We start from the raw sequence: 13,987 nt of genomic DNA, 5'->3' as shown, positions 1-13,987 counted from the left end.
TCAAGACCAATTCAAGATAAAAACTCCCAGTAAATTGGGAATTGAAGGGGACTTCTTCAACTAGATAAAGAATATCTACAAAAAAGTTACTGCTAATGTTATAATTAGTGATAAACTAGAAGTTTTTTTTACTAAGATAGATACAAGGTAAGAATGTCCCTTCTTACTTCAACTTTTCAACATTGTATACTGTAAGTCCTAGCTAATGCAGTAAGACAAGAAAAGGAAATCAATAAAGATTAGTAAGAAAATTACAAAACAGACTTTGTTCAAAGATGCATGCTGGATTACCTGGGAAATTCAAAAGAGTAGAAAAACAAAACAAAACAAATTCTTCTGGGATGAATAAGTGATTATAGCAAGTTTGCAGGTTACAAGTTTAATACATGAAAATCCTTTGATTTCCTATCTACTAGCAGTGAACTAAGAGAATTTGAAGTTGAAATCACAGTATCATTTGCATTAGCACCCCCAAAATTAAATACTTAGAATATAGAGCTAAAAAAAATGTACACAATCTTTATGAGAAAAACTCCAAAACACAGATGAAAGAAATCAGAGAAATAAATAAACATAGAGATATTCCATAATAGTTTGTGGATGGGAAGACTCAATACTGTGAGTGTCAGTTCTTTCTAACTTTGATCTATATATTCTGAGAATCCCAATCAAATTCAACTTATTTTATGGATATAAACAAGCTGGTTCTTAATTTTTATGAAGAGGCAAAAGAGCCAAAATAACCATATAATATTGAAAGAGAAAAAGTTGGAGGACTGAAAGTACATGACTTCAAGATGTATTATAAAGCTATAGTCATTAAGACAGTATGACATTGGTGAAATAGACAAATCACTGAACCAGAACAGGGAGTTCAGAAATAGAATCACCTAAAATCAACAACTGATCTTCAACAAAGGAGCAAAGACAATACAATGGAGTAAAGATAATCTTTTTAACAATTGGTGCTTAAACAATGGGACATATATGTGCAAAAAATTAATCTAAATCCAGACCTTTTATTATACATAAAAATTAATTCAAAGTGAGTAACAGACCTAACCTAAATGTAAAACCAAAGCTATAAGACTCTCAGAAGGTAACACAGGAAAATATCTAGACAAGCTTGAATTTGTTGATGACTTTAGATACAACACAAAAAGCACAAGCCATGAAAGAAGGAATTAATGAACTAGACTTGATTAAAATTATAAACTTCCACTCTGTGAAAGACTATGTCAAAAGAATGAAAAGACAAACCATGAATTGGGAGAAAATATTTCCAAAGTATATCTTATAAAGGATATTTATCCAAATTACACAAAGAACTCTTAAAACTCAGCAATAAGAGAACAATCAACTTGATTTAAAAATGAACCACAGACCTTAACACTTTACAAAAGACAACATAAAGATATGAATCACATATGAAAAAGATGTTCCACATAACATGCCATCAGGGAAATACAAATTAAAACAATAATGAGACACTACCACACATCTATCAGAGAATGGCCGAAATCCAAGGAACTGACAACACTAAATACTGGTGAGGAGTGCTACTTGGGCTAGAATGTGGTATAGCAGCTTTGGCAGACTATTTGACCATTTCTTAAGAAACAAAACATATGCCTTTCCCTGGTATTTACCTCAGAGAAAGAAAAGAAAGTGTAGTCACTCAGTCATGTCTGACTCTTTGTGACGCCATGGTCTATAGCCCGCCAGGCTCCTCTAACCATGGAATTCACCAGGCAAGAATACTGGAGTGGGTTGCCATTCCCTTCTCCAGGAGACTTCCAGACCCAGGGATCGAACCCATGTCACCTGCATTGCAGGCAGATTTTTACCATCTGAGCACTGGGGAAGCCCTTGGCATTTACCTCAAGAAGTTCCAAATTTATATCTACACAAAAAACAGCACACAAATATTTATAACACCTTTATTCAAAATTTCCAAAACCTGGAAGCAACCAGGATGTTCTTCAGAATAGATAAACAATAGATAAATAAACTGCAGTACATCCAAAGAATGGAATGTTTTTCAAAGGTATCAAGCCATGAAAAGACATGGAGACACCCTAAATGGGTATTGCTACTGCTACTGCTAAGTCACTTCAGTCGTGTCCGACTCTGTGCGACCCCATCCCTGGGATTCTCCAAGCAAGAACACTGGAGTGGGTTGCCATTTCCTTCTCCAATGCTTAAAAATGAAAAGTGAAACGCGCTGCCTTTGAGCCCCCGCCGCGCCTGCGTGTGGCGCCGGGGGTCAGGCTGCAGAGGCAGAGCACGTGCTCGCGCATAACTGGGGTCGTCTGCCCCAGCGGCGGCGGCCCTTTTAACCGCGAGCAACACGGCCGAGAAAGAAAAAAAGAAAAAAAATAAAAAATAAAAATGAAAAGTGAAAGTGAAGTCGCTCAGTCATGTCTGACTCTTCGCGACCCCGTGGACTGCAGCCTACCAGGCTCCTCAGTCCATGGGATTTTCCAGGCAAGAGTACTGGAGTGGGGTGCCATTGCCTTCTCCGGCACCCCTAAATGGGTATACTAATTAGAGTATAAATACCCTAAATGGGTATTACTAAGTGAAATAAGCCAATCTGGAAAGTCTACATAGTGGATATAAACTTAGTGGATGTAATCATAGTATATAATTCCACCTATATGACATTCTGGAAAAGGCAAAACTATGGGGCAGTAAATAAATCAGTGGTTGCTTGGAGTTCAGGGGAAGAGAGGGGAGAAAAGGTGGAACACAAAGAATTTTTAGAGCAGTGAAATTGTTCTATATGATACTATAATGGTGGATACATGCCATTTTACATTTTTCCAAACCCATACAATGTATAGGGTTTCCCAGGTGGCGCTAGTGGAAAAGAACCCACCTGCCAATTCAAGAGACTTAAAAAACAACCTGCATTCGATCCCTGGGTCAGGAAGATTCCCTCAGGAAGGCATGGCAACCCACTCCAGTATTCTTGCCTGGAGAATCCCTTGGACAGAGGAGTCTGGCAGGCTACAGTATATAGGGTTGCAAAGAGTTGGATATGGCTAAAGTGACTTAGCACATGCATAGAATGTGTAACACCAAGAGTGAAACCTAATGTAAACTGTGAACTTTGGATTATGATGATATGTTGGTTCATCAACTGTAACAATTTTACCACTCTGTTGGAAGATATTATTAATAGTAATTAGGGAAACTATGTATGTGGCTCAGACAGTAAAGAAGCCTGCAAAGCAGGAGACCTGGGTTTGATCCCTGGGTCGGGAAGAGCCCCTGGAGAATGGAATGTGTACCCACTCCAGGATTCTTTCCTGGGAATCCCAAGAACAGAGAAGCCTGGCAAGCTGCAGTCCATGGGGTTGCAAAGAGTTGGATGTGACTAAATGATTAACACTCACACACACATATGTAATTGGGACAGGGGGTATATAAAAACATTTCCATACTTTTCCTTCAATTTTGCTGTGACCTAATCCTAATCTAAAAAATATAGTCTGTTTCGATAAATGAACAAATCATTTTTTAGCGAGGAAATTTTCCATGCTACCAATTTAGATATTTAGGCATTATAGCAGAATTAGAGCTCAAACTTCAAATTTTTTTTCTTTAAACTTTTTATTTTGTATTGAGATATAGCCAATTAAGAATGTTGTGGTAGTTTAAGCTGAACAGTGAAGGGACGCAGCCACACATGCACACTTCGAATCTGAACTTGGCTGTATTCACACCTGAGTCTGTACTGTGTATCCTGATACAGGTTTCTTAATGTCATTGTCTCAGTTTTTCTTCCTGTGTTAGTAGGAAACTGATAATGTACAGATCACATGGTTATTTTTTTTTTTTACTTGAGCCTAAATATTTTATTTAAATGAAATCTGTTGAGTATTTTCAAGTCCCAAGCACCATGAAATTCTCTTTAAAAGTTTAAGCCTGTAGGATGTAGAAACTTGAGGAAGGCTAGTTTCACTGCTTCTCTCATTGCTCTCATCCTACCTTGCTGTCAAAAGTTTTCCATATAATATTCCTCCAGCTTCATTTTTGTGATGAACACTGATTGCCTTAAATATAACATACCTTGTTTCAGCCTGTTACCTCTGCTGCTATGAAAATCACATTGGTAATGACATCCAGTCCCAATGGTCACATCATTATATTCTGTCTTACATTCTTCACAGCATTATGATGTCTTCTGTTTTGTTAATTTTCTTCTATGACTCCCTAGGAGTGGACATTTCTCTAGTTAACTGCTGTTAACACATTTCTTTTGCAGTTTGCCTTAGTGTTTCAACTGCAGCTTTGTGTTAAATAACCCCTATTTGTTGCTAACTACCAAATCTATATACTTGATCTGTATAAATAATATAGATAGATAGTTAATATATAATATAAATATATGCTAAATAGATATGTACTTAATAATATATATTAGTATAACTGTGTGTATTGGGCTTCCGGTGTGCTAGTTGTAAAGAACCCACCTGCCAATGCAGGAGACATTAGAGATGCAGATTTGATCCCTGGGTCAGGAAGAATCCCTGGAGTTGGTAATGGCAACCCTCTCTGGTATTCTTGCCTGGAAAATTCCATGGACAGAGGAATGTGGTAGGCTACAGTCCATGGGGCCACAAAGAGTCGGACATGACTGAGTGACTGACCATGTGTATATTTAGTATCCATAATTCTCTGTAGCTGTACTATAGCTATATCTGACTGTTTAGTCCCTAAGTCGTGTCCACCTCTTTGCAACCGTATGGTCTGTAGCATGTCGGGTTTCCTTGTCCTTCACTATCTCCCACAATTTGCTTAACCTCATATCCTTTGAGTTGGTGATGTTATCTAACCATCTCATCCTCTGCCAGCCCTTTCTCCTTTTGCCTTCAATCTTTCCCAGCATCGTGGTCTTTTCCAATGAGTCCATTCTTGGCATCAGGTGGCCAAAGTACTGGAGCTTCAACTGCAGCATGGGTCCTTTCAATGAATATTAAGGGTTGATTTCCTTTAGGACTGACTGGTTTGATCTCCTTGCAGTCCAAGGACTCACAAGAGTCTTCTCCAGCACCTCAATTTAAAGGAACAGTTCCTCGGTGCTCAGCCTTCACTATGATCCATCTCTCACATCTATACATGACGACTGGCAAAACCATAGCTTTGACATATGGGTCTTCGTCTGTCTGCAAAGTGATATCTCTGCTTTTTAATACATTGTCTAGGTTTATCATAGCTTTACTTTCAAGGAGCAAGAGTCTTTTGATTTCATGGCTACAGTCTCCGTCCACAGTGATTTTGCATGCTGAGTCGCTTCAGTCACATCTGACTCTTTGCAACTCTATGGCCTGTAGCTCACCAGGCTCCTCTGTCCTTGGGATTCTTGAGGCAAGAATACTAGAGCAGTTTGCCATTTCCTTCTCTAGGTATCTTCCTGACCAAGAGATCAAACCTCCGTCTCTTACGGCACTTGCATTGGCAGGTGGGTTCTTTGCCACTAGTGCCAACTGGGAAGCCCACAGTGATTTTGGAGTCCAAGAAAATATAGTCTATCACTCCTTCCACTTTTTCTCCTTCTATTTGCCTTGAAGCAATGGGACTGGATGCCATTATCTTAGTTTTTCAAATGCTGAGTGTTAAGCCAACTTTTTCACTTTCCTCTTTCACTTTCATCAAGAGGTTCTTTAGTTCCTCTTTGCTTTCTGCCAGTAGAGTGATATCATCTGCATAACCGAAGCTGTTGATGTTTGTCCTGGCAATCTTGATTCCCACTTGTGATTCATCCAGTCCAGCATTTTGCATGATGTGCTCTGCATAGAAGTTAAATAAACAAGGTGACAATGTACAGCCTTGTCATACTCCTTTCCCAAATTTGAACCAATCAGTTATTCCATGTAAGGTTCTAACTGTTGCTTCTTGACCTGCATATAGGTTCCTTAGGAGACAGATAAGATGGTTTGGTATTCCCATCTCTTTAAGAATATTCCACAGTTTGTTGTGATCCACATAGTCAAAGGCTTTAACATAGACAATGAAGCAGGTGTTTTTTCTGAAATTCCCTTGCTTTCTCTATAGCTATATCTATAATCATCAAAAATCTATACCCCTTTCTCTTGAACCAGAGATCAGCTTTTTCAAATAACTTCTCATTTTAATGTTTATATGTATAATGCTAGATCATATATATAGCAGCCTACCCACCACATCAAATCTGGTATGACTTCTCATATGTCTGCTATTATCCTAGATTTTACAAGCTTTCCTTAACTATAGTACTCACTAAAATGAGTTAAGTATATCATATGAATGAGAATAAATTTTATGGTATATTTGAATAAAGAATAAATTCAACTCCTTCTTAATTTTCCAAGTGTATGTGACAATGCTCAGTAACTGGGGCAATTCATGCTCAAGACCCATCTCGTCATATTCTTCCATTCTGGCAGTTTCCTGTCTGAATATCTACTTTAGGATATTGGAGGGTCTTTTTTTACTCCCATTGCTGGAAGAATTCTGACTTTTATGTCATGGGTTCTCTTACTCTACTCTCCTTTGAGATCTCAAAGTGGAACTTTGGTTCCTCAATCCTCACTATAAACAAGTCACTTTAGAGTGGGGACAATCTAGTCACCCCATTTGATGCTGAATTTTGTTTTTCTATTAGGAACCCAGAACAGTGATTTCTGTGGCTCAAAAAAGTATTTCAGCTTTTATTTGCAAGGTTTGTTTCTACACATTTTAAAATTATGTCAGGGGGGTATCTGGAAAGAAAATCTTAAAGTATGCAGTTGATTCTCATTGATTACAATACTAATGTTCTATGATGTTCCTGTGAACATTGGACACACTTCAACAAATGCTGGACTATTACTCACAGGCAAGCACAGGGTCAGCTTCTTGAGAACTTCTAGTCACAACATTTTTGTCAACTGAAATACCATTTGCAATATAGAATCCTTTGACCAAGTTCTTATAAAACACATTAGTCTCTTCAGTATTTAAAATCTGTTCTTCAGCATAACTTTTATTCTATAATAACACATAGCAATATTTAAAAAATTCTCCCAAGCCCTGATCTGCAGAACTTCCCTTACCTGTGAGTTTAACATTTCCCATACCATTTCACGTTTTGAAATGGGGCTTCATTGGTAGCTCAGCTGATAAAGAATTCGCCTGCAATGAAGGAAACTCCAGTTTGATTCCTGGGTCGATTCTTGGGTTGGAGGGATCAGCTGGAGAAGCGATAGGCTACCCACTCCAGTATTTTTGGGCTTCGCTGGTGGCTCAGCTGGTAAAGAATCTGCCTGCAATGCAGGAGACCTGGGTTCGATCCCTGGATTGGGAAGATTCCACTAGAGAAGGGAATTGAGAAGATCCCCTGGAGAATACTGGAGTAGCTTACCCACTCCAGTATTCTGGCCTGGAGAATTCCATGACTATAGTTCATGGGGTTGCAAAGAGTCAGACATGACTGAGCAACTTTCACATTCTTCCCTTTTTTGTAATATGGGATACAATCAGAATTAGCCAAGAGGAGCTTAACATTTTCTTTTCTTGGGTAACATAACTAAATTTCTTTGTCTTTCAGCTTCACAGTAACATTATTTATTGTAGTTTTTTTTTTTTTTTTTTTAATCAGTCTCCCTTTTTTGTTGTATAGCATTTTTGATTCATTAACATTGAACTCACAGCCAACAGCACTATAACTCATGCCTGAATGAAGCTTATCTAAGACATGTGTTTTCTCCAGAAGGCATATCACAGCCTTCTTGTACTCAGGAATACTAGACCATACTTCAGCAGTACACTCATGGGGAATTTTAATCAATGTAATCACCAACAAAGGCACAATTTTTTCTTTTAGTGTGTATCTTTGTCGCTCAGTTGTGTCCAACTCTTTGTGACCCCATGGACTATAGCCCACCAGGCTCCTCTGTCCATGGGATTCTCCAGGCAAGAATACTGGAATGGGTTGCCATTTCCTTCTCCTTTTTTCTTTTAATTGGTAATAAATAGATCAAGGAAAGGGTACTATTACAGTGTGAGAGCTGGAACAAGAAGGCAGAGCATTATCTCCTTCAACCTGAACTGGGAATGAACGAGTTGAGTGACACAAATTTTTCTCCATTCTGATCATGTCTGCTAGTAGCACAAAGTACCTGTAAGTATTGCTTTTAGGGTTGCAAGTACATTTTAGTGAGCAGGCTAATTTACAAATACAGAATCTATGAATAATGAGGATTAACTGTATTATGTTGTTCCCCACACTTGAATTCTGGGGTCTTTTATGAGATTAAAGGTATTTTGTAACTCTCAGCAGACATAAATTCTTTTTATTGTTGTTTTTGTTGTGTTTTTTTGTTTTATTGTGTTTATTGTGTTGTGTTTTATTGTTGTATTGTGATTTTTTTTTGTAAATTTTTTTTCAAAGTGATACTTAGAAAACCTCAGATGACTAAATATGATGAAGTATCTAATTTGGAATAATTGTAATTTTTGTTTTATTATAGTTTGTTTATTTGATGAATATAAATAACATCCTTAGACATCCACAGAATAATGCTTTAAATTGTGGGTTATTTTTATCCCTTTATAATGTATTATAGAAAATATTTTTCAAACAATCAATGTTTGAATTTCAGAACTACTAAGAAATTGTAAACAATGTTCTCCCAATGTCCTAAGCAAAACTTCTGGGACAGAATGCTCTTAGTATAAACATATTCACATCTTTTCAGAACAGTCACCATTCTGAAGCCCATTTTCCCAGTAAACATATCTTTAATGCATTGGTAAAATTTCTTACATTAAAATGTACTAAAAAGGGGAAAAAAAAAAAAGAAAAGAACATGGGAAATGGAATTTACTCTTATGGGAAAGCAAATCCCATAGATAGATTTTTCATCTTTAATACTTTTCCAAATTAGTTAAGGTATTGTTTTTTATAAAGATCTTCCTGGGTGAAGTTACCATTGGATATCTCAAATCAGCATTTTCCAACTTTAGTGCTTTTGACATGTTCAGTATTCCTTCTTATAGGAACTTCATAGTAAAAAAAAATGTATGCAGCTCTGCTCATGATTCTCTCTTGAATGTGCAAAACAAATCTTAAATATTCTAAAATGTCTTGCATTCAACTGATTTTGATCTGTTGAAGCCAGTGTTTCCCAAGTTTATTTGAGCAAAAATACATATTGATGAAAGTGTAGGTGATATTTGAAGTCACAGATTATGGAATCAGACTGCCTGCCTTTGAATCCTAGTCTGACTGCTCAGTAACACTGTGAAGATGGACAAATTGTTTAGCGTCTCTTAGGTCAATTTCTTCATTTATAAAATGAAATAGGAACAATACTGACCTTCTAGAGTTTGTGAGCTTTCAGTAAGAACAGTTATTGTTGTTTAGTCGCTAAATCTTGTTCGACTATTTTGCAGCCCCATGGACTATAACCCACCAGGCACCTCTGTCCATGGCATTTCCCAGGCAAGAACACTGGAGTAGGTAGCCATTCATTCCCTTCACCATGGGATCTTCTCGACTGGGGTACTAAACTCTGGTCTCCTGCACTGCATGCAGATTCTTTACCTTCTGACCCACAAAGCATTAGGTATTAGAAAGAAGAAAATGGCCTCTACAGAAGACAATGGGAAACATCAAAAGATATTCAAGGCATTTAATACTTTCCTTTTTACTTAAATTTATTTCAAAATTGAATTGCATAAAATTAGTCTTGGGCCTTGGATATTATTTTCTTTTTTGGATGAAGAAAGTAAACCTTAGAATGATTGAATGACTTGCCCAAGGTCACACAACTCTTGTGGTACAATTAGGTTAAGAAATCAGGTCTCCTAATTGCTAATTGAATAGTGTTTTCTTTGCACTTGGCTGCCTTTCATATACTCAGATATTCACATATTGATTCTCTTTCAATCTAAGGAAAAAGACACTATGCAAGGGAAAGGTGTTAGGAAATCAATTTCCTATTACATAAGTCATTAATGCTATGAAATATCATGCTTTTTCATCACCATTGCTTATCATTGAAACACTTCAAGGTTATGGTCCACTAGGACATAAAGATTATTTTCTACCCCAAATACCAGACCAACAATCTTTATATTCTGCCAGTTGGGACTTCTCATAATATACTGTTTATTAATTATTCTTTTAAATTTACTTTGTTAGCATAATGTTATTTTTCTTCTTAAACATGATCATTGTTAATTTTAAACTTATTTTATAAAAGCACAAGCAACTCATATTCAGCATGCTACAGAAAATCACTACATTATTTCAAGTTAATATTAACTCACCCATGATAAGAATTTTCATGTAGCATTTAAGTTGATCAGTTATATGGCTGATTCTTTAAAATTGCAAATTTTATTAATTCAATATTGAGTATCTCATACAGCTCAGAATGAGAAATTTTGCAGAAATCAGTTTCTGTTAAAATACATAAAGGACATTTACAAATTCATTAGAAAATGATGAATATGCCAATAGAAACACAGACAAGTAACTTGGAAGATAAATTTATTTTTTATGAATGTTTATTTAAGTATATTTAAATTATATACTCTTTAAAATCAGAAAAGCAAATTAAAACAAGATTAAAACAAAATTATTAATAGGTTCAATAGGATAATTAATGCATGCAAGAAGTACCTGTACAAGGAAATATAAGAAAGTACCTTCTGAGCCACAAAGCATTAGGTATTAGAAAGAAGAAAATGGCCTCTACAGAAGATGGCGGGAAACATCATCAAAAGATATTCAAGGCATTTAATACTTACCTTTTTTATTTAAATTTATTTCAAAATTGAATTACATAAATTTAATCCTGGGCCTAGGATATCATTTTCTTTTTTGGATGAAGAAAGTAAACCTTTGAAAGACTGAATGAATTGCCCAAGGTCACACAACTCATTTGTGGTACAATTAGGTTAAGAAATCAGGTCTCCTAATTGTTATTGAAAGTTCAAAGTACTTACCTGACCTGCTTAAAAAAATTCACTTGTAGTAACTGCTTGGCACAGATTTTCTGAAGGCCATTTGTACACTCTCCCAAAGGCTTTTCAGAGGGTGAAAGAATAGATGTTGCTACAACAGTGCATCTCACAAAATTGTTTACAAAGACCCAGATTTAGAAGCTACCTTCATTTCCATTAAGAATTTGATTAAATGCATTATGACATGAGAACATGGGAAACTATTGTAACAATGCAGATGCAAAATAAGTATTACAGAAATTTGCTGAATGATTCAATTTTCACCTTCAGCATAGAAAAATGCCTAGATTGGGTTACACAGAGTAAGAATACCAGTCTGTGGGATTTTTAGTGCATTTTATGTATGTAAAATACATAATGTATGTATACATAATGTATACATAAATACATTTATGTATGTATGTTTTGCTCTTGAGTGTGTATTACTTTGATGATAAAGATGTGTCTGTTTAAAACTATATCACTGTAATAATTTGTGTTGTGCTACTTTCCATATGGAGAAATCAGAGGCGTAAAGACCAAGACGTTCTTACTCCTTGCTCCAAAGGCATGATTAGAAATTAGTTTGAAAATATGATTTTACTATAAAACTGTAAATGGAAGACATAGAGGTGTAAGCAGAATTTGCTCTTGAAAATTTTTAAAATATATAACCAAGAAATTCAGATTGAGAATAATTCTTATTTAAGGTAATATAAAGGCTTCTCTGGTGTCTCAGATGGTAAAGAAGGTAATATATCCATTATCACTTTCACTATTATCTTAAATTATTAACAAATAATACAATTAAGCTTTTGTTTGTTTTCAAGGGATTGCTGCCAACAAACTAGTTACTATTAGGAAATGTAATATTCTTAATGGATAGATTATTAGCACTTGATATTTTTAAGTTTGTTGAGGAGACTACTTGGAATACATTAAGTATAATCTTCGCTATTTCTCACTTTATTTTATGCATTCTGTGTACAGATTTATCATTTATTATGTATGTTCTGTGAAAGATATCTTTCCACTTATGTTCATTCAAATATCAATCTGTGCCCTGACAGTAAATGTTCTGTCCACTCTAAGTCTGCATACACAAGCAAAGTGAGATTGTACCAGTTTGGTCTAACTACTAACTAAATTTTTCATGATAGCTTTCTTTCATAGAAGCCTTTGCATGAAGAGAAAATAGTCATCACTTTAGTTCTTACTCAGTAAACAGGTTACTTTTACAAGTGGTACGTTGTTCTGTATTCTGCAAAGCACCTTGAAAGCCCAGAAAAGGTACTAGCATGGTCAGCAGTCTATGACAGGGTTCACCTAGTAGGGGAGCACTTGGGGAAACCAGATATTATTGACAAGGTACTTTATTTTGCTTGTAAGGGGACTGATTACTTTGTAGGATTTTTATTGTACTAGTGCTTTGCCAACAAAAATGGAATGGAGCTTAGTTACAAATTGAGAAATGCCCTTTATACTCCAGTGCCTTCTTCATTTCCAAAGGGGCTTTGTTCTAACTAATATATCTTATAAAATATCTTAACTTATTATCAGATAACAGGAAAGGGGAATAATCTTTGCATATAAACTATACTAAATACTTTTCTAAAAATGAGATCGCCAAACCCATTTGGAAACGGAGGAAAAGGGCAGAGATAATCTTATTAGTGTTAGCAGGAATTTAACATAATAGATGCCAGATTGTTCTACCTATATATAATCCATCTTCCTGGGAGTTGCTGACCTTTGTAAAGGGCACTGAGAGTTGCCTAACTACAGGAGAAAAAAACACCCTCCATAAATAACCATGTGTTACAAATAATTCAGGTTGACAGCATATTTTGTATTCCTATCATCATCCAATCTATGTATCTTAATTTGTTAAAAGTCCTGTATTTACCCTTCAAATTTCCTAATTTCATTCATATTAGGACACTATACTTGATCTTCATTCTTCATTGTATACACACAAAATATATCCATTAAAATACAATTTTGCTATCTGAATCTATAAAACTTTACACATAAATTCTTAAGGACTAGGTAAGCTCTTTCCTGTTAGTGTTTCTCATGCTTGAACAGAGCTCAAGCAGAAAACTTTCTCAGTGCAACAGTAACAGTTTAAGGATGGAATGTATGTGTGCTCAGTCCTGTTCTGGCTCTTTTGTGACCCCTTAGATGGTTGCCTCTATCCATGGAATTTTCCAGGCAAGAATACTGGAATGGACTGTCATTTCCTTCTCCAGGGGATCTTCCCGACTCAGAGATTGAGCTGGAGTCTTTAAAGCTAGAATAGTTATGTGTTATACAAAATCTTTAACCTCTGATTATTTTCAAGAGTGTTTTTAATTCCATTATGTGATAATCTGTCATAAATTATCTTCCTTCAAAATAATTTGTTTTAGGTTTTTATTGTTTAAATTTAATTTCAATGGCATAACAGCAACACAGTTCTCTAAAACATACTGAAAAATATTCCAAATAAATGATTAAAGATTATAAATGGAAGAAAGGGAACAGACCTGGAATTGAGCTCCCTAGGAACAGGGCACTGAGAAGTGAACATTACCAAGCTTACCTAATGAACTAGATTCTCATGCACATTAGAATTAGCCCACTCCAGTATTCTTGCCTGGAAAAATTTCATGAATAGAGGCTACAGTCTAAGGGGTCCCAAACTGAACTGTTACAATCTGCACTTCTTAACCTCTGTATTCTCACTGGTGTCTCCATTCTGCAGACTGTGTTCTTGTAAAGTCTGCCGGTTTGTTTTAGCTGTATGCAGTGCCCCCTTTAAAGTTTTGATCTAACATCTCTGTAGATTTCAACATTTATGAGCACTTCCTCATTATTAAATTTACTGGAAGTTTTCCAGATTTCTCACTATAGTACTATCATCTTTATTCTCAGTTTCTACTTCTAGCCTCTATATAATCTTTACCAGCAGAAAAGGTGTAGTAAATACACTTCAACCTTGAGTCAAACCAGTTGACAAGTAACA

At 35.8% G+C, this 13,987-nt stretch overlaps 1 non-coding gene across 1 annotated transcript; it reads left to right on the top strand.

Annotated features, from left to right (window-relative positions):
* Nucleotides 1-2,221: 2,221 nt before the first annotated feature.
* Nucleotides 2,222-2,354, top strand: LOC133041868 (small nucleolar RNA SNORA76). The gene has a single exon (XR_009689420.1). It is a non-coding gene; the product is annotated as a small nucleolar RNA SNORA76 (small nucleolar RNA).
* Nucleotides 2,355-13,987: the final 11,633 nt, after the last annotated feature.

Source organism: Dama dama, chromosome 20, assembly GCF_033118175.1.
Source record: "Dama dama isolate Ldn47 chromosome 20, ASM3311817v1, whole genome shotgun sequence".
NCBI classification, from domain to species: domain Eukaryota; kingdom Metazoa; phylum Chordata; class Mammalia; order Artiodactyla; family Cervidae; genus Dama; species Dama dama.
The sequence above is the reverse complement of the archived record's forward strand: the minus strand, read 5'-3'. Positions and strand labels throughout refer to the sequence as shown.